The 15,605-nt window shown below is 42.5% G+C and overlaps 1 protein-coding gene across 1 annotated transcript in view; it reads right to left on the bottom strand.

Annotated features, from left to right (window-relative positions):
* Positions 1-15,009, bottom strand: part of LOC128740306 (serine/threonine-protein kinase D1) — a 38,376-nt gene extending 23,367 nt beyond the window's left edge. Inside the window, exon 1 of the mRNA XM_053835848.1 lies at positions 14,158-15,009. The gene's annotated coding sequence lies outside the window, so the exon portion shown is untranslated. The remainder of the gene's footprint in view (positions 1-14,157) is intronic.
* Positions 15,010-15,605: the final 596 nt, after the last annotated feature.

Raw genomic sequence — 15,605 nt, 5'->3', positions numbered from 1 at the left:
AGAATTTTCCAACAAAAAATACAGAATTATATGTGACAACCCTGGTTCCCATACAAATGAAACACATATTTCCTCATAACTCTAGAACTAATCAAGCATATGGAACCAAATTGAGCATGTAGGGGATTTTGCAGGCAGGATTTTTTTATGATAGTTTGAGACCCCTAACCCCTGTGGTAGGGTAATAAGGGCTCTCATACAAACAAAACAGAAATTTTTGCGTAACTCAAAAACTAATCGAACTCGAGAAATTTTACTCTTCCATAAAACATAACAGACAATAACAAGACCACCAAAAATTATCTGCAATCCCCCGCAGAAATCACCTCTGTCTAGATTTATTTGTTTTCCTAGTTATACTGACTTCCATTACTTTCCTTCAGTCGGGTCCGAACGAGCGACAACGAGTAAGGAGAGAATCGTCCCGAGGATCGAAATGGTACTTTCCACGAAAAGGTTTTCCATAAAATGATACATTCCGCGTAAGGTTTTTCGCAAAATGGTATTCGGCGAAATACAATCACGGCGAATATTTAAGTGCTATCCGCATTATTTTATTTTATTTTAATGAGGAGATTGTTTTCTACTTTACTGTGAGAAAAAATTGAAAATTTGTAAATTAAACTACTCTTGCTTTCATAATAATGTAACTGCCAGTAATAAGTTATCTGAGGTCGAGCTCTTCAGAAACTTGCTAAACTCGGGATTGTGATATTTTATATTACGTTGTTTTCGAAAAAAAATCAGATGATGATAACAAATCAAAGTAAGTGACCTGAGAATTCCAAACATTTAAGCACCCCAGAGAGGAAAATATTTTAGAATACAAATACATACCACACTAATTGCATTCAGTAAATAAATAACTCGTTAGCAGAAGTTTCAAAGTATAGTGAAGATGTTTCCGTTTGCAGCACGAGGTGGAGCAGTTAGAGCCAAGTCTGTTCAAGGCTGAGAAGGTGGTTGTGATAATGATGAAAGAGTCCCTGCGGACAACGCTAACGGCATAATGCGTTGATGATGATGAATTAATGAGGAGGAAGAAGATATGACAGAACTTGACTCTATGCAGACCCGCTCTAATTGAATAAGCAATAACAATGAATGTACTTATCTTGAAATTCTCCTTCCTTTTGATTATCCGCTTCTTTGCGTGTGTCAGTCTTGTTCTGCCCGTGTCACCTTGATAACTCGTGGCTTGTGTTAACTTCACGTCGTCCTCTCCAACGTCTTCAACATATGGCTGATCGCTCGTTGCCCCCCACGACAACGTTAGACTCGCCGTGAGAAGCAACGACCGAAATCTGACAACGAAAAAGAGAAGAAAAAGATCACGAGGATTCTATGTCTGTCCATCACCTATGCTACTACCAACTAACTACTCGCTAGGATGGACGCTACTCATCTCTCCAACTACCCATGTCATCACGATCGGCAACTCAGCGCCGTCCAACCACCTACGCTCCTTAAAAGCCATAGCCGCATCTTTACCTGCCATCATTGCAGTATTGTAGCTGTTGGCGTTAATTTTCGAATATTTTGTGCGGAATATTATTCAAGAGCAATATTATCGCTCAGAACTATCGAAAAACTACTTGAACTTGAAAAATAGAGCAGATGCGATATAATGGGGACTGGTACTCGCTCGTATTATTCCCGGTGGCAGTAATTGCCTATTTGTAGCGTTAATCTACCGATTAGCCGGTATGCTCTTCAGAAATGGTTAAATTGAAGCAATTCTGTAACTAATATTTAGTTAGAAGTGGAATTCCAGTTGAAGTCTGCCAGGATTGGGCAATGTACAGAACAAAATGCTTATCGAGGCTATAAAGCTTTTCGAGAGATCCACTGAGTCCAACCGCGCCGACAGCAGCAAGAATGGAGAGGAGCAGGCCAGTGTTGAGCCGCCACCGTCTGACTTGATGGATTCTCCGACAGTGGCTCATCAGCATTAGGAGGGTATTTGGGAGACAAACAGCATCATTCATTATAATTTTATATTCTTAGTTGAATACCGTTAACGCGATTAGTCACAAGACATGCAAATCACACTAATAAAGGAGGGAAATGAGAAAATAACAATAATAATTTTAATTAATTACATCCAAAACAATACAATAGAGGTGACAGTACCAAAAATGATAGTAATAGTGAAGATGATTATAATTGCAATACCAGTAGCAAAAACAATAATAATATATTACTTCAATATTATACACACTTCAATAACACAAAAAACTGACACAGGAAACACAGCTACTGACTATAACTTCCTGCCCATTAATAATTGTAGTTTGGCAGCATAGGTATAAGAGAAAATTCCGACTCATCATAGAACACTCAAACATATATTCATTCATACCTATACACCCATGCACACTCATACATGCGTATATATACACATGTATGCATGCACATGTGTGTATATTTTTCTGTGCTGTGCTGCCCATAATCGCATAACAGCCTATTCTATGGCAATCCCATAGAAAATGTCTCGATTACGCAAATAAAGACATCACATCATTTTTGAACACTCGTTCGTTCTAACTAGCGATAAATTTTAATTTTCATGAGTAAGTCAAAATCTCATGAATGGTGGGTAGGATTTGGTTTCAGTTTTCTAGAGAAATTTCTGTGCATACCAGCATTTCATCTAGGGAACTGAGTAAGCCCTCCTGGTGCTTCGGCCTAAACGGATTTTATTTAAAATCAGATCCGTTCAATTCCGCTTTACGAGACACATGCTACACGTAAAGGTAAACTATGCAATACTACATACTACACATATATTTAACTTATACTATACTAGCTGACCCGACAAACTTCGTATTGCCACAAATTAACCTGTGTTGTACATAAATCATGAATCTCGGATGATCTTTGTCACAATCTCGAGTTTTGCAAGCCCCCCAGTGGGCGGCGCTTCCGACGGCGGGTCACCGGCAACACTCGCGACCGTCTGGTCCTGAATGATCTAGTGTTACTATGGATAGTTTTTGTGGTGTTGTTATTGACTAATGTTTTATGGAAGAGTCTCGAATTTCTCGAGTTCGATTAGTTTTTGAGTTTCGCAAAAATTTCTGTTTTATTTGTATGAGAGTCCATATCCCCTTACCACAGGGGTGAGAGGTCTCTAACTATCGTAAAATAAATTCAAGACTCCAAAATCTCCCACATGCCAAATTTGGTTCCACTTGCTTGATTAGTTCTCAAGTTATAAGGAAATTTGAATTTCATTTGTATGGGAGCTCCCCTCTTAAAAGGGGAAGGGGTCGTAATTCACCATAGAAAAAATTTCTGCCATCTAAAACTCCTACATGCCAAATTTGGTTCCATTTGATTGATTAGTTCTCGAGATAAGAGGAAATTTGCATTTCAGTTGTATGGAAGCTCACCCTCTTAAAGGGGAGATGGGCCATAACTCGCTTTCTAAAGAAGAGAGGGGTCTCAATTCACCATAGAAAAAAATCTTGCGTCCAAAACCACTTACATGTCAAATTTGGTTCCATTTGCTTGATTAGTTCTCGAGTTATGAGGAAATTTGTATGGAAACCCCCCCTCTTAAAGGGGAGAGGAGTTATAATTCCCCTTATAAAGAGGGGAGGGGTCTCAAATTACCCTAGAATAAATTCTTGTCACCGAAAACACCCACATGCTAAATTTGGTTCTATTTGCTTGATTAGTTCTCGAGTTATGCAGAAATTTGTGTTTCATTTGTATGGGAGCCCCCCCTCTTAGTGGGGGGAGGGCTCTCTAACCATCACTAAAACCTTTCCTGGCCCCAAAAACCTCTACATGCAAATTTTCACGCCGATTGGTTCAGTAGTTTTTGATTCTATAAGGAACACAGGACAGACAGACAGACAGACAGACAGACAGACAGACAGACAGAAATCCTTCTTTATAGGTATAGATTACATTCTACATGCGGAACTAAGCTAAACTAAATGGTTGCCGAAGTGCGCGTCAAACCACCTACCCATGGGAGGGAGCTTCAAAGTATAGTGAAGGTGTGATTATAAATACTCATATCCTCAATAATCCAAAAATACAGAATAATGACTATTGCAGTAGAAAAGCCAAGTCACACCGCACCAGTAGGTTTTTATTTTCTAAAAAAATTATGTTATACGACGTTTAGATCCTGAAAAAGCGAAAAAAGTTGAATATTGTTTCCAACCTGGTTGATTCTGAACAATGAAATATCTGGCTAAATCCACTAAATCGTATTGCTGATCAACATTCCTACGGATTTACCTCATTCATATCACTTTCACTTCTATCCCTAGTGTCGCATCGTGTACCAGACGAAATAAGATGTTGGTGAGTCACAAAAATCACGGCACGTTGACATTAACTAACGGTAAACCAGTAATGATCATTATACTCGCTGATCGGGGCAGCCGGTTTGGTGTTTTACTTTCTAGCTCATTCAAGCAGTTCAAATATGAACACTAAATCAATAAACAAGTGCATCGCTCACAAGTAGCACAGTGTTATACACTGTATTAAAAATCGAGAGAATCTTCATTCCACACATTCCAGCCACATCGAACTGTGCCATGACAGCCTGTCAAACAAGAATGATCAGAAGATGATAAGCACACTTCCAATGACGAAAGGTGTCGTGATTTGCCCAATGCATTCGATTGAGATCGCGCTGATGACGGGAGCCTTGAGATTACCCAGTGATTAACGATTACGTAAGCCGCCAGTCAGCACGGCAGCTAGCCCGCGCATGATGATACTTGGTAAAGTGCCTCTCGACAGCGATTGTGACTTCAAACTAACGACTAATTGATGCAAGCAATGCAATGCTTTGCTCATCGTGATAAATTAGAAATGTATACTTTAAACGCGCAGGTATGTCGTGAACTGAAGACAATAGTGTGAGGTCTGGCAATTATATTTTTTAGATGCAATGATGCAAAGGGTTGGAAAAAATATATATATAGAAAAAAATTATGAATTGATTATTACTAATTCTTTCGATATTATTTTTTTATATATTTTTACTGCGAATTGGGTATGCAACAAAAATTTACTCACTTTCAGGCAGATTGAAATTTATTTTCAAAAAGCTTTATCTCCAAATGCCGCTGGGCTACATCCAATCTTTTAATGTCAAAAGAAGGTCCTTGTCCACCAATGAGTATAAATGGTATAAAGAGGTGTGGAACAAAAAGATATTTGATGGTATTAGTAGCGAAAATTCAGTAAGGAACGTCAAATTACAAAAACAAATCGCACCGAACAATGGGGTTTAGTTTTTTTAAGTTTGGCACTTAATCGTGATTGGTCACTTTGCGATTTCACCTACACCATGATGAAATTTTGCACTAACACTACTTTATCAATATCACCATACCTGTATACACCTCATTGTTTGCTTACGGCACGCAATTGTTGGCCAAATCAAGAACATTTTACCCTACTTTTATCGGAGTCATAAATGTATTGGTCAAAAACTCTGGAACTCGGTGGGATAAAGCCGATCTTTTTTCGCAACAAGAAAGTTATATTCATGTTGATCCCGATGGCAATGTATTTAATTGCGGAAAAATTAGTCATTTCACCCTAATTGGTAGCCTAAGTAGCATGATCTTTATTTAACCAAAACTGCAAGGGACATGCAAATGCTATGGTGAACAAACTGCAAACTATTGAAATGCATTTGAAATATTTTTTTTTGAGAAAAAATATTAGCTTCAGATCCAGAGATATTATACTTTTACATTGCTAACCTTAGGGTATTTATTTGACCGTTTATTTGACTAAAACATCAAGAAACCATGAAGTACCGTAAACAAGTACTCTGTCATCGAATTCATGGTAAAAATAGCTTATTTATAAGAAAAACCCGATTTAATCCACCTAGTGGTGAAAGGAATCTTTGTCATACCATCTTATATGTCATTTGATGTGGGCATTTCCAGCTCAAATATTATTTTTGATTTGTATTTGAATTTGTAATTTTTATAAAACTGACAGAGTCAAATTCTATACGCATCACTTTGAACTAAATTCTTAAATAAACTGTTTCTAGGTCCAGCCATTTTCAAGTTATTCAGATGTGAAATCTAAAAATTATCTATTAGAGTTAACACATGCATAGTATCCGATAACCGTGTAATCGACCTTCACGAATTTGAACCAAATTTTGTCCGATTGTTCATTATAGGTCAGAAAGCAAAAAACTTAAATTTGGTGCCGATTGATACCCCCCCACGATTAGTGGTAATACCTCCTTTTTAAAAGAAAAGACCCGTTTTGTCAAACCTTTTTAGTTTTTGCTTACAGATAAACATGAAAATCTCGACCAACATGTCAAAGGTCTAATGTGCAAATGAGAGATTTTCTTTGCGTATCCTCTCTTATGCTTATTACGGTGTCTTAAATGCATTTCAACCCAATTTGTCTAAAGCAGTGATGGCCAAACTACGGCCCGCGGGCCGCATGCGGCCCTTCAAGATGTTTTATGCGGCCCGCGGACCGATTTGAGAAATGGTGGACTTATGAGTAACTTTTTTGATGACACAGGGGTCACTCAAATCAGTCGTAATGCCTCGTGCATTTTGTAGTTCCTAATACTTTCCGGTTTAAATCTTCTGGTAATTCCTAGAAAATGGTTTTTATTGCCGCATATTTCGCATTATGTAATGCGCAGAAATGGCCAGAGGAATTTGCGGCCCGCGACATCATGGGGCGATCTTGTTTGGCCCGCACTATGCCTATGCCTGGGCACCACTGGTCTAAAGGATTAGCTTTCTAATAACACTGGCATCCGTTTCATGCAAAATAGACGCATTCAAGTGCATTTGTCGACTAACATTTGAAAAGAGCGGATAAGCCAACTGTCAAACAGAACGAGTGAGAGTTCATTTTCCTATGCTGCTCCAGCAAAAAATAACTCTCACCCGTTCTGTTTGACAGTTGGCTTATCCGCCCCTTTCAAATGTTGGCGATAAACAATCTTCAGAGTATATTTTAAGCTACTAAATAACTTTATTAAAAGTAGAACATAGGAAAGCAATGAAAACATCGTGTGCAAAATTTTTGAGCAGAACTGATTTGAAAGTGGCCCGCGCAGTTGGCGTCGGGGTACAATGCTAGCCTAACAAGCCAGTCGTCGTATGTTCGAATCACGATCGGTGGTTCGATCGGTGCCGCTACAGAATTAATAAGAAAAGGTATTTTAAGAGGTGTGTGTGTGTGTGTTTTTTTTTTTTTTTTACAAGGTTTCGGAAAACTAATGTTCTTATCCGGAGCCAACCCGGACGTTGTGTGGGACTCTCACCCACCAAAACCTCATCCTTGCCCTCTGCCTACATCCCCCCGGTACCACAATGAAGTATTACATCAGGGGGAGGCTGTGCTCTTGCACTTTTCCAATTATCACGCTTTCTAGCGATTCTCCTACAGGCATATCAAGGGGATGCCGTGCTCATGCACTTTGCAGTTATCAACGCAGGCTAACGTTGCTAGTCATTTGCGCAGCTAGCTCGCAGTACCAATCGAGACGTGTACCGATTAGAAGGTGCCGACAGTCATAACGTGCCCCCCGTCACAGCCACCCTCGCGGGATTTCTTGACCTGACGTGACGTGTACCGATTAGAAAGTGCCCTCCAACATGACGCGCACTCCGTCACAGCCACCCTCGCAGGGTTTCTTTGCTATGCCTATTTCAACAAGCACCGATCTGAGTATTGGGACTATTTCGGGATAAATCCCATCCCCACACATATGAATCCAGTCTAGGGTTTTACCGCGCCCCGAATCGCGTTACTTTGGGGCGTCATATGCGGCTCGGAGAGGTTTGTTCCCTAGGCCACCTTTCATCCAAAATAACTTAACTGACGATGCTAGCTCGCTGCTCCGCTCTCCACTTACGCTGCAGATCAGACATGATGCATGCGATTGCGCTATTGACAACATTCCAGATGCTCTCGTTGCGACACATTTCCTTCACCATATTTTCGACGTTAAGACCGGAAGGCAGATCATCCCTCCATGCTGCAAATCTGGGGCAGTCAAAAACCACGTGCTCTGCTGTTTCTTCCACGTTCCCACATTCCGGGCATAAGGGTGACCTGGCGTGCCCGAACCGGTAAAGGTATTGCCTGAAGCAACCATGACCAGACAGGAATTGCGTTAGGTAAAAGTTTACCTCCCCGTGCTTCCTATTCACCCAAACCGAGAGAGTCGATATGAGCCTGTGGGTCCATCTACCTTTCTGTGCCGTATTCCACTCCTGTTGCCACTTAGCCAATGATTCTGCTCTCATCAGCTTTCTGATTCCTCAGACCTCCTTTTGTCTATAGCACTCGTAGTCCTCCATCAGGGTGATGTCGATAGGAATCATCCCAGCGATTACGCACACAGCTTCTGATGAGATAGTCCTATACGCGCTCACAACTCGAATGGCCATTAGTCGGGCCGTACTTCTCAGCTTCGCTCTGTTGCGCTGGGTTTCGAGCGCTGTAATCCAGGCTGGTCCGCTATACCGCAGTATCGACGATGATACACTGGCTAAGAGGCGCCTCTTGCTACTGCTTGGTCCAAAGTTATTCGGCATAATCCTAGACAGTGCACTGATGGCTTTCGCTGCCTTTTCGCATGCGTAGTCAACATGACTGTTGAATTTTAACCGATTGTCGATCATCACGCCCAGGTGCTTCACCTCGCGTTTTGAGGTTATGGTATGTTCGCCTACGGTAATCCCCACGTGTTGGACTGCTCTCCGATTACTCACCAGTAGTATCTCCGTTTTATGGTGCGCTATTTGCAGTTTCGCGTTCTGCATCCAACTCTCCACCCTGCAGATTGACTCAGCCGCCAACGCCTCCACTTCCTCTAGTGATTCGCATGTAACCGTCATCACGATGTCGTCCGCGAAGCCGACGATTTCCACTCCCGTTGGTAGCTCTAGGGTTAGCACGCCGTCGTACATACTGTTCCAGAGAGATGGGCCGAGTATTGACCCTTGTGGAACGCCCGCCGTGATCACGGTGGTTTCCTTTCCGAGGTTCGTCCGGTATACTAGCACCCGATTCGTGAAGTAGCTCTTCAAAACGCGACACAGATAGTCGGGGACTCTCATTCTATGGAGCGCTGCTGCGATGGCTTCCCAGCTGGCGCTGTTGAATGCATTCTTAACGTCGATAGTGACCACTGCGCAGTAGCGGTTTCCTCTACGTTTCTGCTTGGACGCCTTCTGTGCTGTCTCGACGACAGTCCGGATCGCATCTAGTATGGACCTTCCCTTCCGGAACCCAAACTGCCTTTGTGTCAGTCCGTAGTCGCCCTCCGTATATATGGATAGCCTGTTCAGGATAATCCTTTCTAGCAGCTTTCCCAGTGTGTCCAGCAGGCAAATTGGTTGATATGATGCTGGATCCCCCGGCGGTTTTCCTGGTTTTGGCAACAGTACCAACTTCTGGATTTTCCACTTGTCTGGAAAGTGTCCCTCGTTTAGGCAGTTTTGCATCACCGTGCGGAACATGTCTGGAAATGCATGGATTGCCTCCTTAAGAGCTGCATTGGAGATCCCATCCGGGCCCGGCGCCTTCTTCATCTGCAGGTCTTTCGCGATTGAAACAAGTTCGTCGTTGGAGACTCTTCTCTCGTCAACGTTCTCATCCTCTAGGACCCAGTAAGGGGTAGGGGGCCAGGACGTTGGCTCGTGTTCCGGGAAGAGTCCTTTAACTATTATTTTTAGCTTATCTGGGCATCCTTCGGCTGGCATTGCTGGGCCCCTGATCCTTACCATCACTATTCGGTATGCATCGCCCCAGGGGTTGGAATCGACTGCTCTACAAAGCTCCTTAAAGGCGTTTGTTTTGCTCTGCTTAATCGCGTATTTCAGTGCGGCCTTGGCAACGCGGAGGTTACTTCTTCTTTCCTCTCTAGTCTCGGTACTTCTTGCTCTCTGGAAGCATCTTCTAGCTCTGTTGCAGTTAGCTCGTAATGCATTGAGTGACTCGTTCCACCAGTAGACCGGACGCCGTCGGTTTCTAGGCTCCACCTTCCTTGGCATGGTTGTGTCGCATGCTCTGGTTAGCGCCTCGGTCAGCTCGTCAGCATCACCATTCTGGGCTTCGCTGTGTGGTCGTAGTGCCTCAACAAAGAGGTCCTTGTCGAATGCCTCCATTTTCCACTGTCGCTCTCGAATTCTTCCTGTTTGTGCTGCCACGGGGTTCCGTTGACCAATAGTGTACCGTATAGCTTGGTGATCACTGTACGTGAACTCTTCGCACGCTCTCCAGTTAATGTCGGTTCTCAGCGACGGGCTGCAGAAGGTGACGTCGATGATCGATTCTCGGCCATCTCTGCGGAAAGTGCTGGTGGTTCCAACGTTGCTCAGCTCTACTTCGAGCGTTGCCAGTGCTTCAAGTAGGCTGGCTCCTCTGGCGTTCGTACATCTACTTCCCCATTCGGTTGCCCAGGCGTTGAAGTCGCCTCCTATGACGATCGGTCTTCGTCCAATGAGCTCACCAGTTAGTTCGTCCAGCATGCGGCAGAACTGTTCCAGCGTCCACCTTGGGGGAGCATAGCAGCTGCATACGAAGACTCCGTTAATTTTGGCGACCACGAAACCCTCGTATCGGTTTGTAACCACCTCCTGGATGGGATATCTGCCCGTCACCAATATCGCGGCCATTCCTGCTCTGTCTGCTATCCAGTTACCGTTATCGGAGGAAATTCGATACGGCTCCGCTATGATTGCAACGTCGCACTTCGTTTCTGTTGTCGACTGCCACAACAGTTGCTGTGCAGTGTCGCAGTGATTGAGGTTGATTTGAATCACCTCCATTATTGTAGGGCTGCCTTTGCCTTCTGGTACACCGGGCATTTAAAGCCTCCCGTCACGTGGTCGTTGTCTTCCTTGCACAACATACACCTCGGTTGCTTATTGCAGTCCTTCGCAACGTGCCCCTCATTGCCGCATTTCCGGCACAGCTTCGATCTGTCAGGTCCCGGACAATTCCTCGCCTGGTGACCAAAGTCCATGCATTTAAAGCATCTCGCCATTTCTTTGGGTTCACGTGGGATGGCTCTAAAGCTAACCACCGCCCATCCAATTTTGACTCTGTCCACCTTCAGAAGCCGGTTTGCCGCCTCGATAGATAGACGAATCGACGCCGTCTGCGTACTGCCGTATGCCTTCCGCAGCCGAATAGACATTGGAACGTCGCCCAGGTATTCCGCTCTTGTTAGCACGGCTTTCACCTCACTCTCGTTGTGACCTCGTCCAGGTTGTGTGTGTGTGTGTGTGTGTGTGTGTGTGTGTGTGTGTGTGTGTGTGTGTGTGTGTGTGTGTGTGTGTGTGTGTGTGCGTGTGTGTGCGTGTGTGTGTGTGTGTGTGTGTGTGTGTGTGTGTGTGTGTGTGTGTGTGTGTGTGTGTGTGTGTGTGTGTGTGTGTGTGTGTGTGTGTGTGTGTGTGTGTGTGTGTGTGTGTGTGTGTGTGTGTGTGTGTGTGTGTGTGTGTGATGTCAAGTGGCGCTGGACCCTTTTATGATGTCAACAAAGTGTCAGGGAGACCTCAAACATCAGTTCTACCTGACGAGACAGGCAATGTCGCCCACTAAAACACAGGTAGAACCCCAAGCATAGCCGTCACGCCTATACCCGCAGGCCGAGGCGTTCCGGCTCTGCGCGGACTCCAGGAACTGACTCTAATATCTCTCTGCCAAAGGCCGGAATGTCATATTTTAAATATTGATATTGATGATGATGACGATGATGATGATAATAATGATGATGAGAAGAAAAATGATAGATCGAATTTGTTAATGTGCTTTGAACTTTTTGTACCACTCGAGTTGCTAAATGTGGTAAGTGGTATAGTAAAGAAGTGGAGGATTCGTCAGCCCCGCCTGACACCGGTCTCCAAACGCGCGCCCGCTTTCGATTTTCCAACACAAACAACCACAAATAAACCAATAGGCAAGACAAATTTCGGAGCATTAGTGGTTATCAACTTATCAGGGCAAATTTAATCTTTCATCTTCCCAGCATTCATGCACTGTCTCAAGATACAAAGTAAATTGAGCGCAGCACAAGCTGGACGTTCGCGGTAGTCGACAGAGGCTTCAAATATAGAGACTCACCCGCCCTCCAACCCTCGAGACCAAAAAGCTAGGTCAGTAAAGCTGTGGGCTTAAACGTCTCTCTAAGACTCGACCCCTTTCCATCGATAGACCCCGCGGACGGCCATCAGAGCACAGGACAGCCACGGGGCCAGTGCAAAAATCCTACTGACTCTATCTAGAAGCTATCTAGAGACTCGAACACACGACTCGAATTGACCTAATTTTCCCATCTGCTACCTAAGCACTTCTGTTATTACCCGTAATCATTATAGAGTGATCCTTCGGCATCCAACCGGATCTGGTATCCCGCTTAGATCCTCTTACTAACCCTTAGCCCCCGACCGACCCAATCAATCCGACATTTTTCGGAGATACTTGTGACAGCTGTGATGAATAGGGATAAATCCCAGAAACATTCATCTATTAATTATCAGAAATCCCCATACTGGCCTTATTCTTAAACGGAATAAAAGCACTTTCTAAACAACGCAAAAATCACATTTGGTAAATTTTTACCCCGAGTCCCACTTGAAATCACATAACTAGTTTGACATATACCCACATTCAGAAGTAAACGTGACCGCTGTTCATCTACTGATTAGTTAAAAAGCCCTAACGACAAGGTTCAGTTTTATCGTAGGGAAGTGCCACAGTCGCCTGTTTTTTGGTCCGATATTTAGATTCATAGTTATAAACAAATAAGTAAAAACGTAAGTGAGATGATTTTCTCCGGAATCGCTCAACCGATTTCAACAATTTCCGTATCAAATCGTACTTTGTGGTAGCCAAAGTTTTCGTAGGGTTTTATTGAAAACAATTTAGCAATTCAAAAGTTATGCTTAAAAATCTGCTTTTTCAAGCGGGGTCAATTAGCCGAACGTTTTTCAAATTGGTTTAGGCGCTACTAGTTTGACAGACGTTTAATTTGAAAGTTATGAGCAATCGCTTACAACACAATAAAATTTACAATAATTTAAAACGATTTCTACTAGATAATGCATCAGATTTCCATTATTTTAGCATCAAATAAGAGGGTTTAACGCTATGAATACATTTCCTAAATTTGACAAAAAACGATCTTATTGGCAAAAGTTATTTAATAAAAATTTTCAAGAAATTATTTTTAGAAAACTAGTGATAGCAAACTACACTGCACTGTAATATACAAGTTTATGTTTTGTTGAATGCGTAAAAAATTAAAGGTCTTCACAAACGCACTTAAAAATCAGTTGTGTTGAATAACTTTGTTCACGATGTCTTTTGTTTTAAATGTTCCACTAAGTTGTTCAGTATGTATAGTGCTGAAAACTGTTTACCGCTAGGATGCATATTTATGATAGCTAAAGGCCCAAACAGAATGCAACGTTAACGCATACGTCAGCGTCAATTTGACAGTAAACCCACGGAAAAACTGTCAGAATAACGCTGACGGACGCGTTGACGCAGCATTCTGTTTGGCCCTTAACACAGCGACAAACAGTTAAATAAAGTGTCATTGATTTGTGGGATTTCAAAAGGATTACGCTCAGAAAACAGAGAAATGTTCTCGAAAATTTATCATTATGTTCTGACAGACGCAAAAAATGAAGTGAAAACACTTTCACGAACATAATTATTATTTTGAGCATAAAAGCTGCTTTTCAAATAACACAAATCAATGACACGTGTTTGAACTCTAAGTTCTGAAGATTGATTTCTATATCAAATGGCAATGATGGTATAACAAAGGTTTTTTTTCACCACTAGACAGTTGGGTTCTTTAATCACCTATGATATTAATTACAATTTAAATTGCATACAATTCTTTGATGCGCATCATATTATTATTTGACTTATTAATGAAACCGTGTAAAATTTTTGCATAATTACGTTTAAATTTCGCTTCACACTTGTTAAAAGTCACGTTAAAAAGGGCTATAAATAATCGTATTCCATTAAAACTTAAAACACAGCAATTGAATAACGTTGGATGCTTTAATTTCTTCAAAGCATCATTAAACAATTTAGGTATGTGCATATGCATCCACATATTCATATTCCCTTCCGTTCAATACAGTCACTCACCTGGGTTTGCTGCAGACGGTAGTGTATTTCACGACGGAGACGTGACGGTGGGAGGAAGATACACCTCTTTTTCCAGCTTTCTTTTGCTGCTCAGGATCGCAGTACGATGATGGATACACGTACAGGTTTGGGAATGCCAACGAGGCGAAAAAATAGAACACACAGCACAGACAGTGCTGTTCGCTTGGCTCGCGTTTCACTGCTGGCTGGAACTGTTTACACTGAATTCCTGCACTTTCTTTTTTGCCACTAAACACTTGCGGGAAAGATTTTTTCTCTATGTTAGTTGTGATTGTCGAAATTATAACTTGCGCCTTTGATGTGCAGACATAACTGGGAAGTGGATATGGGATTGCGACCTTCTCAAAGGGTTTGGTTTGTACGGATTATTGGAGAGGCTAGGGTTTCTTTGTTTCTACTTTTTCGGTATCATCCGCTGTAGCTGAAGAACACTAATCAACATTTAACGCCATTCTGCATTGCCAGACTGCCGTTCACTACTCGTTCCCTGGGCATTGAATTTTTGCAATGCATTATCAATTCGTTACTTTCATCACCTTAGTATTGTTCAGCGTAAAAATACATTCTGTAGATACATTCGAGATAATTTCACCACACTTTTATGTCCAGTTGGGAGCGGTTTTCAAAGGAATAAACTTTTACGACAGCTGCTTAGAAAAATAACCACTTCCACACCAAAACACTGGAGAAATGAGATTCCTCACGGAGTTAGCAGGAATTATATTTTCACAGTATAAATTTGTAATGTAGAAAATAATTAAAATGATACGCTTCGCCACAAACGTTATATTACTGGATGGGAATGGAAATAGTCTGCTCTGTTTGCTAGAAAACGAACGTCGCGCTTGCAACCTCTTGCGACGAAGAAGCGAAAACAACTATAGCTGTCATACAATATGCAGTGTTGGAAGTCAGTTGTTGAGTCATGCCAAGCAGAGGCCAAGCAAAGTGCCAAGTCGACGACACGAAATCCGCATAACTTGCGCACGATGTCGAGGGGCAAGACACTGTTGAAAATATATTAGTTTTCCCTTAATAGACCTTTCCATTTATGTGTGTGTTGGTGCTTGAAAATGAGGCAAACAGGCATCAGCTCTTCACCAAAATGAGGCAAATATCATGTATATACACGCGTATTTCGTGTTCACTAGTGTGGGTGCTTGACCTGTCAGAACAGAAAGCTCTATAAAGACCCCCATACACGTACGTACATGTTGGCCGAAAATGTTGGTGAATTCATGTTCGTCCAACACACTCGCCGGTGTGTGAGTGCCACGAACCAAACTGACAGAAGAAAATGTTCGGCTCGCCGCTCGACCGGAATGACCATCCAACATTTTGTTCATTTCCAACCCAACATATGCGTATACGTGTATGGGGGCCTTAAGGTTTTGCACGGGCGAGCATAACCTCACTTCTTTGACGTT

The sequence above is a fragment of the Sabethes cyaneus genome, chromosome 1, assembly GCF_943734655.1.
Source record: "Sabethes cyaneus chromosome 1, idSabCyanKW18_F2, whole genome shotgun sequence".
Lineage (NCBI taxonomy): Eukaryota > Metazoa > Arthropoda > Insecta > Diptera > Culicidae > Sabethes > Sabethes cyaneus.
This window is presented reverse-complemented; position numbering and strand designations above follow the sequence as displayed.